Source organism: Neopelma chrysocephalum, unplaced genomic scaffold (assembly GCF_003984885.1).
Source record: "Neopelma chrysocephalum unplaced genomic scaffold, ASM398488v2 Primary Assembly neopelma1_177, whole genome shotgun sequence".
NCBI classification, from domain to species: Eukaryota; Metazoa; Chordata; class Aves; order Passeriformes; family Pipridae; genus Neopelma; species Neopelma chrysocephalum.
The window spans coordinates 20503-36834 of NW_020897839.1; the positions used below are offsets into that span (position 1 = coordinate 20503).

Genomic DNA, 16332 nt, shown 5'->3' on the forward strand with positions numbered 1-16332 from the left:
TTAAAAAGTCCCTTTCTTTTGTTGCTCTGGTAAGTGGAGCTCTCCTGTACTGTTGGGAACTCGGCCACTAAAACAGAAAGTGCTGACTGAATCTTTTTAAATATGATTGCATTTCAGCTGAAACTTAAGCTGGCCCTTTCACTCAGCAGATCCATTTGTGTTCTTAGATTTTAAGGTGGCTTTGCCTCCTTCAACTCTTCATTAATGGTTTCCTTGTTAATACTTGCCCAGCCTCCCTGGTAAGTTAATATTCCTTTGTGGGTAATTTGGTGGAGCTTGGCCTGCCCTCTGGTTCCCACTGTGGGTCAAACACAGGCTGGGATAGCAGAGCCTCCTGCCAAAAATGGCTCCTGCCTGGCCTTTGGCCCCTTTCAGAACTGCTCCAGTTGGCAGCAGTGACAGTGCCCACTCACACTGTGTGTGCTCTGCTCTGGGGACATTTGATGTGCTCTGCTCCACGGGATGAACAGATGTATTCCATCAGCTTCCATCAACGCTGCCTCCGTACAATCCTAAACATCCACTGGTCAGATTATGTGACTGATACATCTGTTCTAGAACAGGCAGCAGTCACAAGCATTGAGGCCATGTTGCTGAGAACACAGCTGTGCTGGGCAGGGCACGTCTCCAGGATGAAGGACCAACCACCGCCTCCCTAAGATCCTGCTCTATGGTGAACTTGCCACCGGCTGCCACAAGAGAGGAGCCCCGAAGAGAAGGTACAAGGACTCCCTGGAACAACATCTCAGCCTTGGCCACATTGATCACCATAACTGGTCTACTCTGGCCTCCAGTCGGGAGCTCTGGAGACAGATCATCTATAACGCTGCTGATGCTTTTGAGAAAGCACCAGGATCACCCTTGAGGAGAAAAGACAACGCAGAAAGAATCGAGCCTTGCAGAATTTACCACCTAAGGAGTCTTTCTGCTGTGCCTTTTGCAACTGGACATGCCTGTCTCATATTGGCCTTTTTAGCCACCAACGCACTTGTAACAAACGTGGGTAGAGCCCTTCCCAAATCTTCGTTTGCGAAGCCCAGCCATGAGTGAGAGCCCCATGGGACAGGCTTATCAGTAGAGGGACATGAACATAATGCTCACAGATCAATATGATCGGCAAGATGTCAGCTTTATTAGAGAAAAGACAGCTTATATACTACTTATGACGGACTACTTATCACAGACGTGATTCTTCTCCAGGTTACATTGGATACATAAGGAAAACATACTGCATTGTACAGTACTAACTGGACCACAGCAGGTGTCCATAAAACTTGTTTACCTGCCAAGAGGACTCCTCCTTCACCTTGGCACAAGGCCTGCAGCCATATTAGTGGCGTAGGATTTTTTTACTATCTGCACCCAGCCATGCCAAGGCAAAGGGCGCAGAAATGCAATAGAAATTGTTCACACAATTTCTGTACACCGACACGGGCTGGCTCTGAAGACACTTCTAGGGTATCATGCAGGTTTGGCATCTGGCCATTGTGGAGTCTGTCACTGAATCCATCCCAGCATTTCTGAATGCCCTTTGCTGGCAGCACACACGGACACTCCGGGAGCAGTGACAGAGGGAGGGCACTGTCCTGGTGGGAAGGCCACGCTCCGTCGATGGGAGCCCTTGACAGGTTGTACTAAATGCTCTCTTTTCTGGCCTTGATAGTTCTCCTTCCCAGCAGATCTCATTGGAAATGCCAGAGGCAGTAGCAGAAGAGAGACATTCCCATGCCTGGGCAGGAGAATGCATTCCCAGGGAGTCACAAGAGAGAAAGTTCCTTGGGGGGATGACAGGGAATGACATTTCATTCCTTCTCATGCCTGCTGTGGCAGCCAGGACTGAGGAGAGGAAACCACATGCAGCCCTGCAAATAATGACCCCTGTGGCCACAGGCTTCTGGAGAAGGGCAAGCACAGCCTGGGCTGTGCCCAATCTCTGCCACGTGGCTCTCCCTGGATGGTGTCAGGAGATCCCTTCCTTGGATTCTGCCAGGAGGTCCCTGCCCTGCTCTCCCCTAATGTACAGCCCCCCGTTATCCCTCTGTCCTTGACTGATTAGCCCAATAATTCAAACTTCTTCCAATTTAAGCAGGGACCATAAATGTTCCTGAAAGTTAGCAGGGGAATGGTTTATTCAGGCAGCTGAGTTTCTTGCATTGCTCTTAAATTTTCTCTTGGCAAATGATGGGTTTTTCCACCCATATTATTCATTTTATATGTTGAATTATTTTAGCAAATAACTCTTGGTCTGCAGGGTACTATAGACAGTTACCTGAGAAATTCTGGTATTCAAAGTGATTTAATGGAGACGTGGCTCATACAGTGAAGTTTCTTCTCGCAGACTGGGAGTAATTATTAAAAAAAATCAGGTGGAGATACAGACAATACTGTACTAATTAAAAGTTTGCATTTTACAAGTTGTTTTGGTAAGTAATCAGCTGCAAGGGTGATGAACAGCTAATATAAATAAGGTCTCCATATAATGAAAACACTGGAAGAAATATTCCTATGAACATTTATGGGTTTTTTTTATGGTATTTAGCTCTCACTTGGTTCACTTCTCACTCTAAAATTGTATATTAATGCTTATGCAAGGTTAGTTTAGTTTTCAAAGATATTAGTCCTATACTTGCGTGTTAAACAGAAGTTAAACCAGGTTTCTGTACAGAGACTTTGGGAAATGAGACAGTTACATCTGAAATGATGTATTTTTCTGGTTGATCAGACTAAAACTCATGCTTATCTTTGAGAATTTTTCAGCACCCAAAAAACCCAAATAGTGGTAGAGGAGTGATAATGAACATCCTGAGAGAGCCACTTTGAACAAATTTCTATCATACACAGAAAAGAAACACATTGTCAAAGGTTTGTGTCCCTCTTGTTGAGATAATATTCATACCTGGTTGGGAGGAAGGCTGGCAAAGAAAGATTATTTTTGCTTACATTATCTTGGTTGGGATCTGAATGATGCAAATGAAAAAAAAAACCCTATAAAAATTAGGGTTTCACAGAGTGGACAACACTGCAAATTTTTTTTCAGATGTAAAAAATATACATTGATACACTGTCTAAACACTCCCAAATTGTTGTGCTCAGTGAGGATGACGGACACAGAGAGCAGAATCTGCCCCAGTAACACAATGACTCTGAAGAGCCTGGCCATACAACACCCATTTGAACATTAATTTCTCATCTCTATGATGTGTAAACCCAAAAATAAACATGTGAAGGCCATGAGCCTCAAGAAACAGAAAGTTAGAACACCATTCACAGGAGGGGGATAAATGATCTTTTTTTCTTTGCAGTGCCTGTAGTTTTGGTAAGGAGGCAAAGCATTATTAAAAGAAAATAGCTCTCACAGTACTTAATCTGCCTTTCAGGGGCTGTAAAGGGCTGTGCAAACACATGATAAAGCTCCTCACGTGCCTGTGAAAAGTCCTACAGCCACTTAAAAAGCATTATCCCTTTTAAAGGTGCATTTGAAGCACAGAGGACTTAAATGTGTTTGTGATCTCCTGACAGGGGACCAGGGTCAGGAGTACCAAGAGTCTCAGATTTTATTCTCCACCTCATAATTAGTCTCAGATTTTGCTCTTTGTTTCATAATCAGACAATATTACTCCAACCAACTTCTAACACCCCAGAGGAACTCCCCAAGTGACCACATGGATATGTTTGTTACCTTCACTCCAGGTTCTCCTCGGCATCTACGTGACCCCCCTTCTCTCCTGGAGCTCAGTGTGAGGAGCTGAGGGCTCACGGTGGCAATGGGAACCAGGGCAGGGCTTCAAACTCTGGTGACACCACTTAAAAAAGCTGCCTAAGGAAATTCTGCAACCTTTGACTGGAAGTAATTTTTTTTTTTTTTGCATTTTCAGATATGATTTTTTTCAGAGTGGTCACTTGGTGGTTTTCTCTGTTTTGTCACTTGTCCTCAGCACAGAACAATGATCAAAATAGGCCTTTCCTGAGAACACTCTGCTGCTTTTTCTTTTCTGCTTTATTGAGCTGATTTAAATGGGCCTGACTACCTGGTGTTATATTTTTGATTGCCTTTATGGTAATTTTATGCATCTGAGAAGTGGTTTCCACTGATGACTAAAGAGTCTGGAGTTCAAATGCCTACCTGCAAACTGATTCTAAAATGACATTTTATATGCATGATGGTGCCTTTAGGTAAATAACCACTTTGACGACTAAACAATCTGGAGTGCAAATGCCTGCCTGAAAAATCATTGTAAAATGACATTTTATACTTGTGATAGTGCCTTTGAATGAATAGCCACTTCAGCAATGTCTTAAGAAAACTTGCTACTTTAAAAATAACCCCACACATCACTCAGTGCTGTGAGAGCTCTTTTGCTGCATTTGGTGCTGTTCAGTCCTCGGTGTTGATGGTGAGGACATAATCCAGCACTTCTGATTTTCACTCTGGTTTTGGCTCCTTCTGTTTTTTTTCTAAGGAAAAAGAGAATTAATTCTAGTCTGAAATTGTTTTGTGATTCCAGCTCCAGGTTTCTGGTAGGTCTGGGGAAAATGCTTATTTTAATTATATATTTATATAACATATTATAAAAAATATATTTATATAACATATTATATATTATATAAATACATATATTTATACATAATATTATATATTATATTTAATGTTATTAATGATTTTTTCCCCCCCTGTTTGTTCAACTCCCCAGAAAATCCTCTCCTGGGTGATAGAAAATACAACTCCTGCTCATGGGTGGATGGAGTCCTCATCAAGGACAGATTCTTCTTTTGGAAATGAAGACATTTGGCTATAAAAGGCCTATAAATACTTGCTGTGTGTACGTTAAAGGTTTATTACCTTGGTGGAAAGCAGGCAGCCAAATTGGGCTCCCAGTCTTTCTGTTATCTCAGATACAGAACTGGCTAAAAATGGGGGAGGCAAGACCTGAGTTTTTTTTCTTTTTTTTTTTTTAAGAAACAAATCCACTCTCCAAGCTTGTGAGTGGCAGCCTGTGCACTGAAGATGGGTGAGCAGCAAGAAAGAATCCACCCAAAGGTCCTCCCAGAACTTCCTGACACCCCTGCTTGCATTTAGTGAGCGACCTGCTGGCTCCAGGTTCAAAGGGCTTCAGTGAATCCTGAGAGAAGGGCACATGAAAAGGCAGAGTGCAAACTGAAAAGAAGAAATGTACGGCCTGAGAAGACATTTGTTGTAAACAGAATGATTTTAGAGAAATGAGTGAGGAACAAAGACCTTATTTGTTCCTTGCCAAGACACATTTATGGAAAAGGGGCTGGCAGTTTGTTTGCTAGAGAGCACCTAGACCTGGAAGGTCTGGATCTGGAAGAGAAGCAGGATGAGCCAGGTGCAGGATCAGCTCTGGCATCAGTAAATTCTCCTGACTTTACTGCAGTGGGTTTTACACCAGTGATGTGCCTCTCAATGTTTTAGCTGGGTAGATCCACTGAGGTAAAGCTGTTGGCACGAGTGGGGAAAGCCCAGCCTTCAGCAGGCTTGGTTTATTCCCATCTGTGCACAGGGCAGCTCTGTGTGGGCAGGACAGGGTCACACCCCACTCTGGCTCACAAAAATCCTCTGCTGGTAAATGCTGGCTGAGAGAATTCTGAGGCAAGTCTGTTGGACAGTCAAGCACCAAGGCCCAAAATCTCACAGCTCCAAGGATTAACTGATTTCTCTCAATTTCTAGTTAACCTTCTCTTAATGTGCATTTTCCAAAAACTTTCAAAAACAGATTTGCAGTTTGGAGGGTGCTGCCTGTGCTCCTACATGACTCATGTCTGATAAGGAATGGATTAGTTATAAAAGTATGTGTGTTTGTTTTTTTTTAGTGTGTCTTGCTGGTGGTGGTTCAGGTTCAATTTCCTGTTCTCAAATAACCTTTTATTTGGCTTACATCTTGGTTTACCTGTACATAACACCTTTACAGCTCAGAATCAGCTCTCAACTGGGCTACTGTTGGAATTCAAGAAAACCTCAAACAGTATCTTTTCCTGAGAAAATTTGGAGGAGATGGGCTGAGAGGTTGTGCCTGGTTGTTCTGTGGTCTTTACCTGTAGCCTGTTGTGGATAGTGTTTGTTTAAATCTGTTTGGGGTCTGAAACATTTCTGTTTGTGGAAATCAATCCCATACCTGCTCTAATAAAACATGTGGCTCTATTTCTATGTACCTGTAGGGTCTGTACAAAAGTAAGCAACTTCCACATAGGTCAAGAGAAAGTAGGGCTAATTTTTATGTGTCATATCAAAACTCCTACACAGTGAAGTCAGCCAGCCAAGAGGGACTGCATCTCTGGTTCATGTGCACAAACTTTGATTCCTATTCTCATTTTTAATCAAATAACTTTTCTGTCAATCCATAGTAACCTGGTTTTTATCTGAGTTTCTTACTTGTGAATCTAATAATTGAGAAACAAATTAAATATATGTTTATGTTTCAGTTACTGGGTTGGTCTTTCCATGGACTTTAAGGAAGCACTAGTTTTGGACTAGCTAAATAATTAATTCTTGAATTACTTTTGTTGTTGAAATGACTGCACTGTGTGCTTGTTTGCTGTGGTGAGGATGACACATGATGGAGGTAAAACAATACTTTGAAGACATTAAAATGAGTGGTGAGAGCACACACTTTGTGCTCTTCTCATCAGATTGGTTGTGCAAAATTGTTGTTTTAAAGGATGGCTATTTTCCTTTCCTATGAGCATCCTGGTTTGTCTAGCAAGTACCCAGTGTTGGTAAAACTGCCTTGCCCAGGAGAGAAACAAGGATGAAGGTCTGTCAGCCAGAGGTCTATCAATCCTTGGGTGACTCTTGAGAATGTTCCTCATTTCCCACTCTCACATGCAGATCATGTCTTGTGGCAGGTGCAGAATCCCTGTCTTTGCTCATTTTTCATGATAAAGTTAATTGTCATCATAGAGACTGTAGAGATACTTGAGTGCTGGTGAAAGCCAATTTGAAATGGGGCAGATACAGGATATGAAGCACTGAAATCTGTGTGTCCTGATGATACTGAAGGGTTCTTACTCTTCTACTACAGTCACACAATGCTTTATTGTAAACACGTTCCCTGAAGTGTCCCCAAAGTGGATTAGAGTCCTTTAAAGAGGAAGCAAATGGCATTGTCCAGTCTTTCCATGCATAAAGCCTTTTACTTCACGTACATACATGGCATTTTACTTCATATACAAATCTGTTAGTACAAAATACAGGAAGGAATAAAGTGTGCTTAAGCACAATGCCCAGGATGAACCCAGCTGGTAAATATGTTGAAGCTCAATTGTGATTAAACTATTAAATTTTTTATGCTGTTTCATAACAAATAAATATATTATCATAAACAGAAGGTTTTGCCATTCTCTGAGTTGTTGCCAGCATGGACAGCATGGAGTTTTAAGGTCACAAACTACTCTGCTATAGCTCTTTACAGCTTCTGCTCTCTGGGAGCAGGTTTGCGAGGGCTGAAGGACTCCTGAGGAGCAGGAGTGTTCTGGTGTTTGGTGGATGTGCTCAAACCCACAAGCAGAGTTTAGGTGTTGGTACAGAACATTATTAGCTCATCATCCCTGTACCATAAAGATTCTGTGCTCTGTTGGTTTGGAGTGTTTTTTAGTTTCAGGAAGCCTGTAGTCCCTATGACTGGGATGACTTATTTGCTTTGCAGATGTTGCAGGGATGAAACTCACAGTCAGGTGACAGAAAATTTGTTCTTGGCCACATCTTTTGATTACAGTTGCCAAATGCTGTTGAAATCTGAGCTATTTTAGGGGCTTAACTTTGCATTAGATACAGCCCTGTTCTGAAGTGAGCTGATAAGGTGGGTGGGATAACCCTGCATCACAGTCTGGAACTGCAGACATTTCCCCCCATGAATTCTTTGTCCAAAGTAAAGAGCCCAGAGGAAAATATCTCCTGTCCAGATTAATTATTGATAAAGACAGATGCTGCAAACAGTGATGAAGTGCCAGCATTGCAGACAGGCAAGGAGCTTGTTCCCTCCCTGGATTCCTAAAGCCATTTTCAGGGCTGATCCTGCAGTCAGGGCACTCACTGCTCAGAAGGGCCTCTTTGACAATGGTCAGTCTCAGGGACATATTTACATGGTTGTACATCCAGCTTTTTTCTCTCTTGCTCTGAGCCAATTTCCTTTTCCTTATCCTAAACTGTGGTGGCTCCAGTGGGAGAGACAGAGGTGCAGGTGTCTCAGCACTGAGCTTCCCTCATCCCCAGCACCCCCCCCAGGTGATGTTTGATTTTTGGGGAGTGGGGGGACAAGGGAATCCTTCAAAAATTATTTGCTCATTCCAGTGCAGCAGTGGAATAGTTTGGGCATACTCAATTTGTTTGTTGTCATTTAAAAGACTTCTCAAGCATCTCTGTCCAGGAGCTTTGTTCCCTACAATAAACTGTGTGCACCTTTCAGAATGGATCTGTTTTGGTGCTGCCCTTGCTTAGCTCTGCTCTGCACAGAGCTGTCACTGGATGTTTGAGAGTCAGGACAAGCTGAAACAAAATGAGGTACACTGTAAGAATAATGTAATGAAGAGCTTTCTCCACTTCCCCTTTGTTTCCAGATAAAGCCTTACTATCAGAGAGGCCTCCTAGCACAGAGCTCCAGCTGAGTCACTCTCATTAAGGAGAAGTCCCAATCCTTTGAGGAACCACATGCAATAAACAGGATTTTTTTAAAGGTGCAATGTAGCTGTGTTTACAGCAGATAAGATTTTTTTGACATTTTCCTTTAACAAAAGCTCAAGAGCAAAAGTATCTGTCTGGAACACAAGCATCATGCCCAGGTCACAGTAATTGGTATTTACTGCACTAACAGTAATCTGAAACAGAGAAACCATGTTCAGCTGGCTCTGTGTGCTCATTCCTTTGTCCAGGGTATTCTCCTGGGGAACTGAATGCATTAGTAGTTCCTCTGAAAATTATTTTTCTGGCAGATAAAGAAAGCATGTACATATACATAAATCTCTTGTTTTCTGTCTGGGCAAGAGGCTAAAAAAACAGGGTGTGTCTGGATAGATTTTGTTTGGTGTTCAGTATTTTTCTCCCTTTTTAAAATGTCTAATTCAAATGTCAGTTCATTCTTCTCTGTTTCCTGCCCTTATTCAACTAGACTTCTAGACCAGGCTTAATTAACTTTAAGACCTTTTCTGCCCACTTCTACAGTTACGGTCCTTTCCTGGAACATTTCCATTGTTATAATCTCCATGTGTTGTGAGATGATGCAAATGATATTATTACTGCCCTAGTGAATTTACAATGAGCCTTTCAATAGTTTTACTTACAGCTTAGCCCTTGTCAGGAAAATCTCATCTGGAAACCAAACTAAAACTAGGGAAGCAAATTGCCAGTTCAATGTGCTGATAAAGGGAAGCCAAAAATTTGAAAATTCAGAGAAGCTTAAAAAGATGAGGAAAGCTGTTGTAAGTTATATGACTTTTTTTTTGTCGGTGTGGATTTGTTTCCATGTGGAGTAATTGTGTTTTACTCTGTTGCCTGTGCTCTGGCTTAAGGAGATCATCAGGCTGATGAGTTTTACCACCCCGGAGCAGAGGCCAGGAGGAACCTGTCCCCCCGAGGCTGGAGCTGCTGCCTGCCCTGGCAGTGATGCTCTGAGTCCCCTCACGTTTGGGCAGTTCTTGTTCCCAGCAGTGCTGCACCTGTGGCTTTGCTGCCTGAACCCCAAACACAGCTGGAGATATTTTCTGGGCTGAGGTGGGATTTTTTGTCTCTTTAGTGGCTGTGTAGGTGGAACATTTGTTTCTCCCACAGCTCCCACGTTTTAATCAAGGCCACTGAAAACCCCTTTCCTGTGTGAATGAACCCTTTCTCATCACATAAAGAAGCCCAAAATCAATCCATACAAGGCAAGTGATACAGCTCATGATTTCACAGCAGGAAAATGAGACAATATGTTCCACAGAGAAATGTGCCCCTTTCTTGCTGTTTGAAACTGAAGTCACCTCCAAGTGCAATTACTATTCAGTAATTCAGTACCTATTCCAATACTGAACTTTTACCAAGGCTGCTGCTGGCAGACCTAGAGTACAAAGCAGATGTGTTTGTTAAATGGTGCTGCAGAGATCTGTGAGAGCTCTCTCACTGTCACATTGACATTATTTTCTTTGCAGAATGAACCCATTACAAAAAGCATTCCAGCTCTTTGTGCTCTCTGCTTTCTGCCCTCACTGCTTAATTTCTGTGCTGGGTGAGTGTCTTAGGCAGAGTGCATTGGTAATCTGAACAATATCAAAATGTGCATGGTGTAGCAATATTTGTTTATGTTTAATGTAATGTTTAATGAGAGCCTAAACACCTAAATTAACAGTACTGAGCAAATAGACGATATATGCTGTAAAGTATACTACTAGTAAACTATATCTAATGTATACTATTTCATTGTAGGTTTCTAGATCAGGTGGTGAAAAGTCTGATTATTAGTAGTATTGATTGCTTGGCCTAATTCTAACATAGAATCATAGAATCTTTGAGGTTGGAAAAGACCTTTAAGATCATCAAGTCATGAGTAAACTGGTTGTCTTGCTGATAGATCATGTATATCTGAAAGATAATGACAGTAAAAGCCACTAAGATAATGCAAATCTCTTCTGAATTCAGGTCCAGGACTGGAGGTAGGGGGAGGGAGTATTCCACAAAAAGAATGGAGAAGGTGACCTAAAACTCTGTGCCAGTGGAGATTCTGCCAATGAAGCTGAACCTCTGACAGGAACAATTCCCATCAATGGCAGGATTTCCTCTCATTTGCATGAGAGCAGCAGCAGGCCCTTGGTCTGCTCAAGCAATGTGTTGTAAGGTAGACTTGGGGCTCCTAGAGGATTTCCAGAGCACAAATTCATACCAGATAGCATCACAAAAGGAAGGGGAAAAGGAAGACTGATCCTACCAAAGGATTGCTTAAAAATGTGGACAAAGGCAGGAGAAGGGATTCAACTGTATCCTCCAGACACGCTGTGGAAGTGGAATTTCCCTTTGCACTGTCACACACAATAAGGCCCAGGGCCCCTGTGTGCTGCAGATAACCCACCTTGTGCCCCCTGAGCTTTGCCAGGTGTCAGGAGAACCATTCCAGATGTTGTGGTTGGGCCCTGGGAGAGAGGAGGATGCAGAGGATGCACAGAAATGGTGACTTTAGTGGGGACAAAGCCAGGTGGGCTCCTGTGAGTTTGTGGAGACTGACAGGATGCTTTTTAAAGGAATGTATAATAGAAATGGGGGCTCCTTCTCCTCAAGTTTTGGCAAGAGGATGCTGGTGAAATTGGGCAGGAGCAGAAAGGTCTTGATGACAACTAGACTGGGACAATACAACTGCCCTCTTTGGGTTTTGAAAATGAAGATTTAAAACATTTCTGGTTTTGATCTACCTCTAACTGTGATGGTGCTTTGTACCCCCTCGCATTTCAGACACCAGTGTCAGGACACAAGAACACTCTTTCCTCTCTGCTGCTCTTTGGGAAGGTACATGTGCCATTTCTGCAGTGTGTCCCAGGTAACCTCTAAAATACCAGTCATTTTTCACTCTAAGTTCTGGACCTTCATAGATAATACTTGAAAACACTTTCAGCTGCTAATCTTTTCTAAGAGTTTTGCTGTCTGTCTCACACAAAAATACTTATCTGTGTCCATCCACCTGCTTGACTCTGGTTTACTGGTTGTAAATATTTACTGGGATATTCTCAGAGTGGCAAAACTGAAGTGTAGGCAGTGCAATGGATGGATAAGTTGCCCCTGTGCCCTTCTCCTGTCTTTGCCAGCCCTGGAAATCACAGCTCTTGAACTGCTCCAGGCCCTGTGAACCTCCATGGGGTTTATTTAGCACCCAGAAGGGCTGGGCCCCAAATCTCACTGCCTGCCCAAGAGATGTGTGTAGCAGCATGTGTATTAAACAGACTCATGGCACAAATAACATCCACTTCAGAAGTACGAGAAAATTTAAAATATTCAGCAAAATCTTCCATTCAAAATGTAACTAGTTCCATTCTTGCTGGCAAATCTGAAATTCATATGAAGGTGAGTGGAAATCAAATGGAAGGGCACATTTGTATTCCTTCCCTGAAGAATTGCAAACAGGTTCTTCAAGATTTTGTATTAGTTTTTCCATATTTCATGGTCAGGCTCACTGCAGTGACCCTGACACGACCTCAGCTGGTGCTAATGACACCAAGGTCATGGGTTTGACCCCTGTGTGGGACATTCCCTTCCAGCTCAGAGCGTGATTCTGAGGGATTCTGGTTCAGTTTAGGAGGTGGCAGCACATGCAGTGAGGGTGTGTGGAGGGATCCACTCAGTGCAGGGGGCTCAGGGGCAGCTCAGGGGGGGCTCTGGGGGTGGGACATGAGTGGAGCCCCAGGCAAGAGGCTGAGCCTGTGCATGACAAAGGGCACAGGTAACTGTGGCCCAGCCAGCTGAGGGAGCTGAGGGCTCCAGACTCTGGTGTGCTTGGACTGGGAGGGGAGAAAAGCCCAGCAATTCCTTTGTTTGGGAGGTGACAGCTTGGGCTGTTTCTGTGTTACTGCACTGGGCACAAATAGCTTTATGGAATGAGACATCTGAGGCTCTGCCATGGGAAAACCGGGGTGGAACTGGTGAGGAAACTGGTCTGACAGTGTGAGGGGTGTGGGGAGCCCAGCAGGACCTGTTGGCTCCTGGAGCCCCTGCTGTGAAGGGGGTCCTGTGCCAGCAGTGCCAGTCTGGGGGTGGCAGTGTGACTGCCAGAGTGGCTCCGGGGTGCTCAGACAGGGAAGTTTCCTTGACAGATGCACGTTGATTTTGCACATCCTTGTTCCCACATCAGTTGGTAGGATCCCTGGGTCTGCAGTGGGCTCTGTGCTTGGACAGGCTCTGGAGAAGGATGCCTGGAAGCTCCTTGGCAGCCAAAGTGGTGGCTCCTGGCCATGAGCTGACAGGAGAGTGTTCTCTGCTCTGTGTCTGCAGTGCTGATACACCTGCACAGGCCCTTGGGATGGAGTGGGGGCTGAACTGGGATCCACAGGGGATCAACAAACTCTTATCACAGATCAAACAAGGATCCAGCTCTGGGCTTGCCAAGGTCTGTTCTCCAAGCTCAGACTCAGCTCTTCAAAAGCACATGTGGGGAATTGTTCTAGTCATTGTGAGCTGGGCACCTCTGTCCCAGCAGATCTCCAGTTTACACAATAACCACTGTCTGCTGTTCCAGGGTAAAATGGAAACCAGACACATCAGGGCTAAACTTGGAGGGTTTTTTGGTTTGTAAACTCACAAGGATAACAGGGGGAAAGACATTTGTTTAAAAAAAAATTTCACCAAAATAATTTCACGTCCAACACATTTTCTCACAAAAACAGGGAACCTCTTATTTTGTTCTTGGCACTAACATTTGAAGCTCTGAATTAAACTTCTGGAACCTGAGCAAAACCCAGAAATATCATGAGATGCCTTATAGAAAGCTCAACTGCTAGAATTAATCCTTTATCTCGATTCTGTGAATCTCTGTTTTTTTAGAAAATATAAAATATTGCCTGGCCTGATTTAAACCTGCAGTTGTGTAGACACATACCCTGATAAGAAAAAATAACTTTAAAAAAGTTTTTCTGTTTTTCATTTGAAATATTAATTGAAGTAATTGATTTACAGCTGTGCAGTGAAGGCCTTTGTTCCACAAGTGCTGTAAATCAGAGCACCTTCTAAACCATGGCCCAGGATTTTTGCCTGTATCCTGTTTTCAGTGCAGTTTCCCTCCGCAGAGGCAGGATGTGAAGCAAACCTGGCATCAGACCTGTTAACTCTGCTCTGCCCCAGCTGCCTCACACCTCCCACCCTGCAAGCTGCACGTTGCTGAGGGACAGGTATCCCTTTCATGGCACAATGTCAGCATTAGCATCTGTTTTAAAATGTTTGAAAAACAGTTCTGTGATCTTATGTTAAAGCAAAGCTTTGGGAAATACTTCTGTTGCAGTGCAGTGCAGCTCTAACAGCCTGAAAAACAGAGCCAGGTTTGTGGGCAAAGCAGGAATGATTTGTTAATGGAGTTTATATTTTGCTTTCAAATTAATTTGTTTTATTGTTTGTAATTTCACATTCTTCTCTATGGGGTACTGTACTATTCTAAGGCTTTCATATGCTAAATTAATCCAGTGTCCTTTTGTCTTGTGGGTCACCCTTTATTTAAGGATAAAAAGTACCTCCTGGAGGTACTGCAGATAAATTGCAAGTCAGCATTTCTGTGGGCACAAATTAACCTAAGCTGAGAAGCTTTTGTAAATCACTGGAGCATCCTTGCTTTTGTCTAATATTTTACCTACATGAACATCTGTAATACTGTGTGCTTTTACAAATGCTGATCTGATGATTTATAATCAGTGGAGGCAGGGACACATTGATTAACTATGCCTTTGTTAACTGCAGTAGCAGCCAACTTGGAATGTCTCTGGTAGCTAAGAATGCAAGAGATTTTCTCGCAGAGATTCATCTTCTTCCACATTTTTTTTCCTTGCATTTCTTTCCTACCTTTATCTTTATTACAGTGTGACAACCAGCACGGTGAGGTACTGTGCACTCTGACAGTCTCACTATTACAGAATAGAGTTCTTACAGAAAAAAACACAATCAGTTCATCTCTTATGCATAAATGCTTCGTCTCTGCAGGCTGTACAGTGAGCTTGTTAGTTCAGGGACCTGTTCCAATAGCTTTAGGGTAAGATAAAAGCCTTTTCAACCAACTTTTTGTATCAAGCCACTGCTCGTAAAATACCTCATCAGAAAAAGTAGGTCTTTTTGGACCACTGAGATCAAGAAACCTCTGAAATAGGAATTGCTGGTCTTTTAGAACAGGGTCTGTAAAAGCCGGCAGCCCAGGATTAGGGTGCTAAAGCACCTGGGCCACTTTAAACTTGAGTTTAGGGGACAAAATCACTGACCTGTTTATGTAAACTCCCCTCTAAGCTTTAAATAAATCTCTTGGCAGGAGAGATGTGCCTAAGCTGGTACATGGTGGCTGTCACCTCTTGGCATTGGGCACAGTAAAGCCGTGGCACCTCAAAGACAGATACCAAGACAACCCCCACTTTAATCACAGGATCCCAGAATGTGCTGAGCTGGAAGGGACACACAAGGACCATCGAGTCCAACTCCTACTCCTGTGACCCCAAGAGTCACCCCCTGTGCCCCAGAGGATCATCCAAACCCTCCTGGAGCTCTGGCAGCCTTGGGGCTGTGCCCACTGCCCTGGGGAGCCTGGGCAGTGCCCAACCACTCAATAATAAAACACGTTACACCAAATCACAGCCCAGCACACACCTGCTGCCTCCAAACAGTTCTGGACCTGTAACTGTCCCCACCACAAGGGAAATCCTTTCCTAAAGGGTTTACAGGTGCAAGTTGCAGGATCATTTCTGTCCCTTTTCCGTTATGAATGCGCATCGGTAACATAATCTAAACATTCCTCCAAAAAATCATGAAATGTCTCTTCTTTTAAGCAATCTGGGAGTATTGTGTTATAGCCCAAGAAAGCCAGAGATTTTCCTCTTGCAGTGTCAGTTGTAAACAGCTCTGCTGTTGTCTGCACTTGCTGTGAGTGCCCTCAATGTGAGGCCCAAAGGGATCTGTGGTTGTATATAAAATTCAGAACCTGTTTGCTGGTATTTCTTAAACTATTTTACATGTTAGAAAATAATTTTGGTGGAGGTAAAAAAACCTTTGCAATGAACTTCACAGCTGAAGGACAGCAAAAAACATCTCTTACCTGAGTTGGAGTCGGTGGAGCTTCAGTTTCTCCTCAGATCAGGCAAACTCAAATCAACAGTATCCCAAAATGTTAAGCAGTACACAAAAAATGAAGATCAAATAGCAAAATCCACTTCTCTTTTCGTTAAGCAATACTGGGAGTGTTCAGCTCTCCAGTCTCCAAGGTTTTCCAGCTGGGAGTCAGCCTTTTCCCACCCTGCATCCCGGCATCCTGTTATTGTTCCAAGTTTTAGCAATACAGTGAGAAAAGGGAGTGGAGGAAAAGGAAACAAGATAAACTTAGCCTTATTATTGCTATATCTACTTATTTGTTGGTGACTCTAATGAGGGAGCTGAATAAAAGGAAACTGGCTCTGAGAGAAAGACCAAAGTTGGTATGTTATTTAGTATTGTTTTAGAAAGAGCTTTAGGAGTTGCAAATCCGAATGGTACTTTCAGGGTCTGATATTTGATCGGCACAAACTATGTCTGTTTTTCACAAACAAGATTTTCAAAGCAGTTTGGAGGATTTTTATACCTGGAAGCCAAAAAGGTTGAGCCCTCATATGAATGACACTGAGTTCCTCTAAAGCTCTGTCAGT

The 16332-nt window shown here is 43.2% G+C and overlaps 1 protein-coding gene across 6 annotated transcripts in view; it reads right to left on the bottom strand.

Moving 5' to 3' along the window:
* CDH5 (cadherin 5) overlaps positions 1-15956 on the bottom strand; it is a 30649-nt gene extending 14693 nt beyond the window's left edge. For 2 of the 6 annotated variants that reach the window (XM_027701986.1, XM_027701981.1), the window contains exon 1: positions 15750-15956. The gene's annotated coding sequence lies outside the window, so the exon portion shown is untranslated. Of the gene's footprint in view, positions 1-2269; positions 2340-2896; positions 2951-3679; positions 3791-15749 lie in introns of those variants that run through there. The other 4 variants (XM_027701984.1, XM_027701983.1, XM_027701985.1 and 1 more) reach the window with 4 other exon arrangements.
* Positions 15957-16332: the final 376 nt, after the last annotated feature.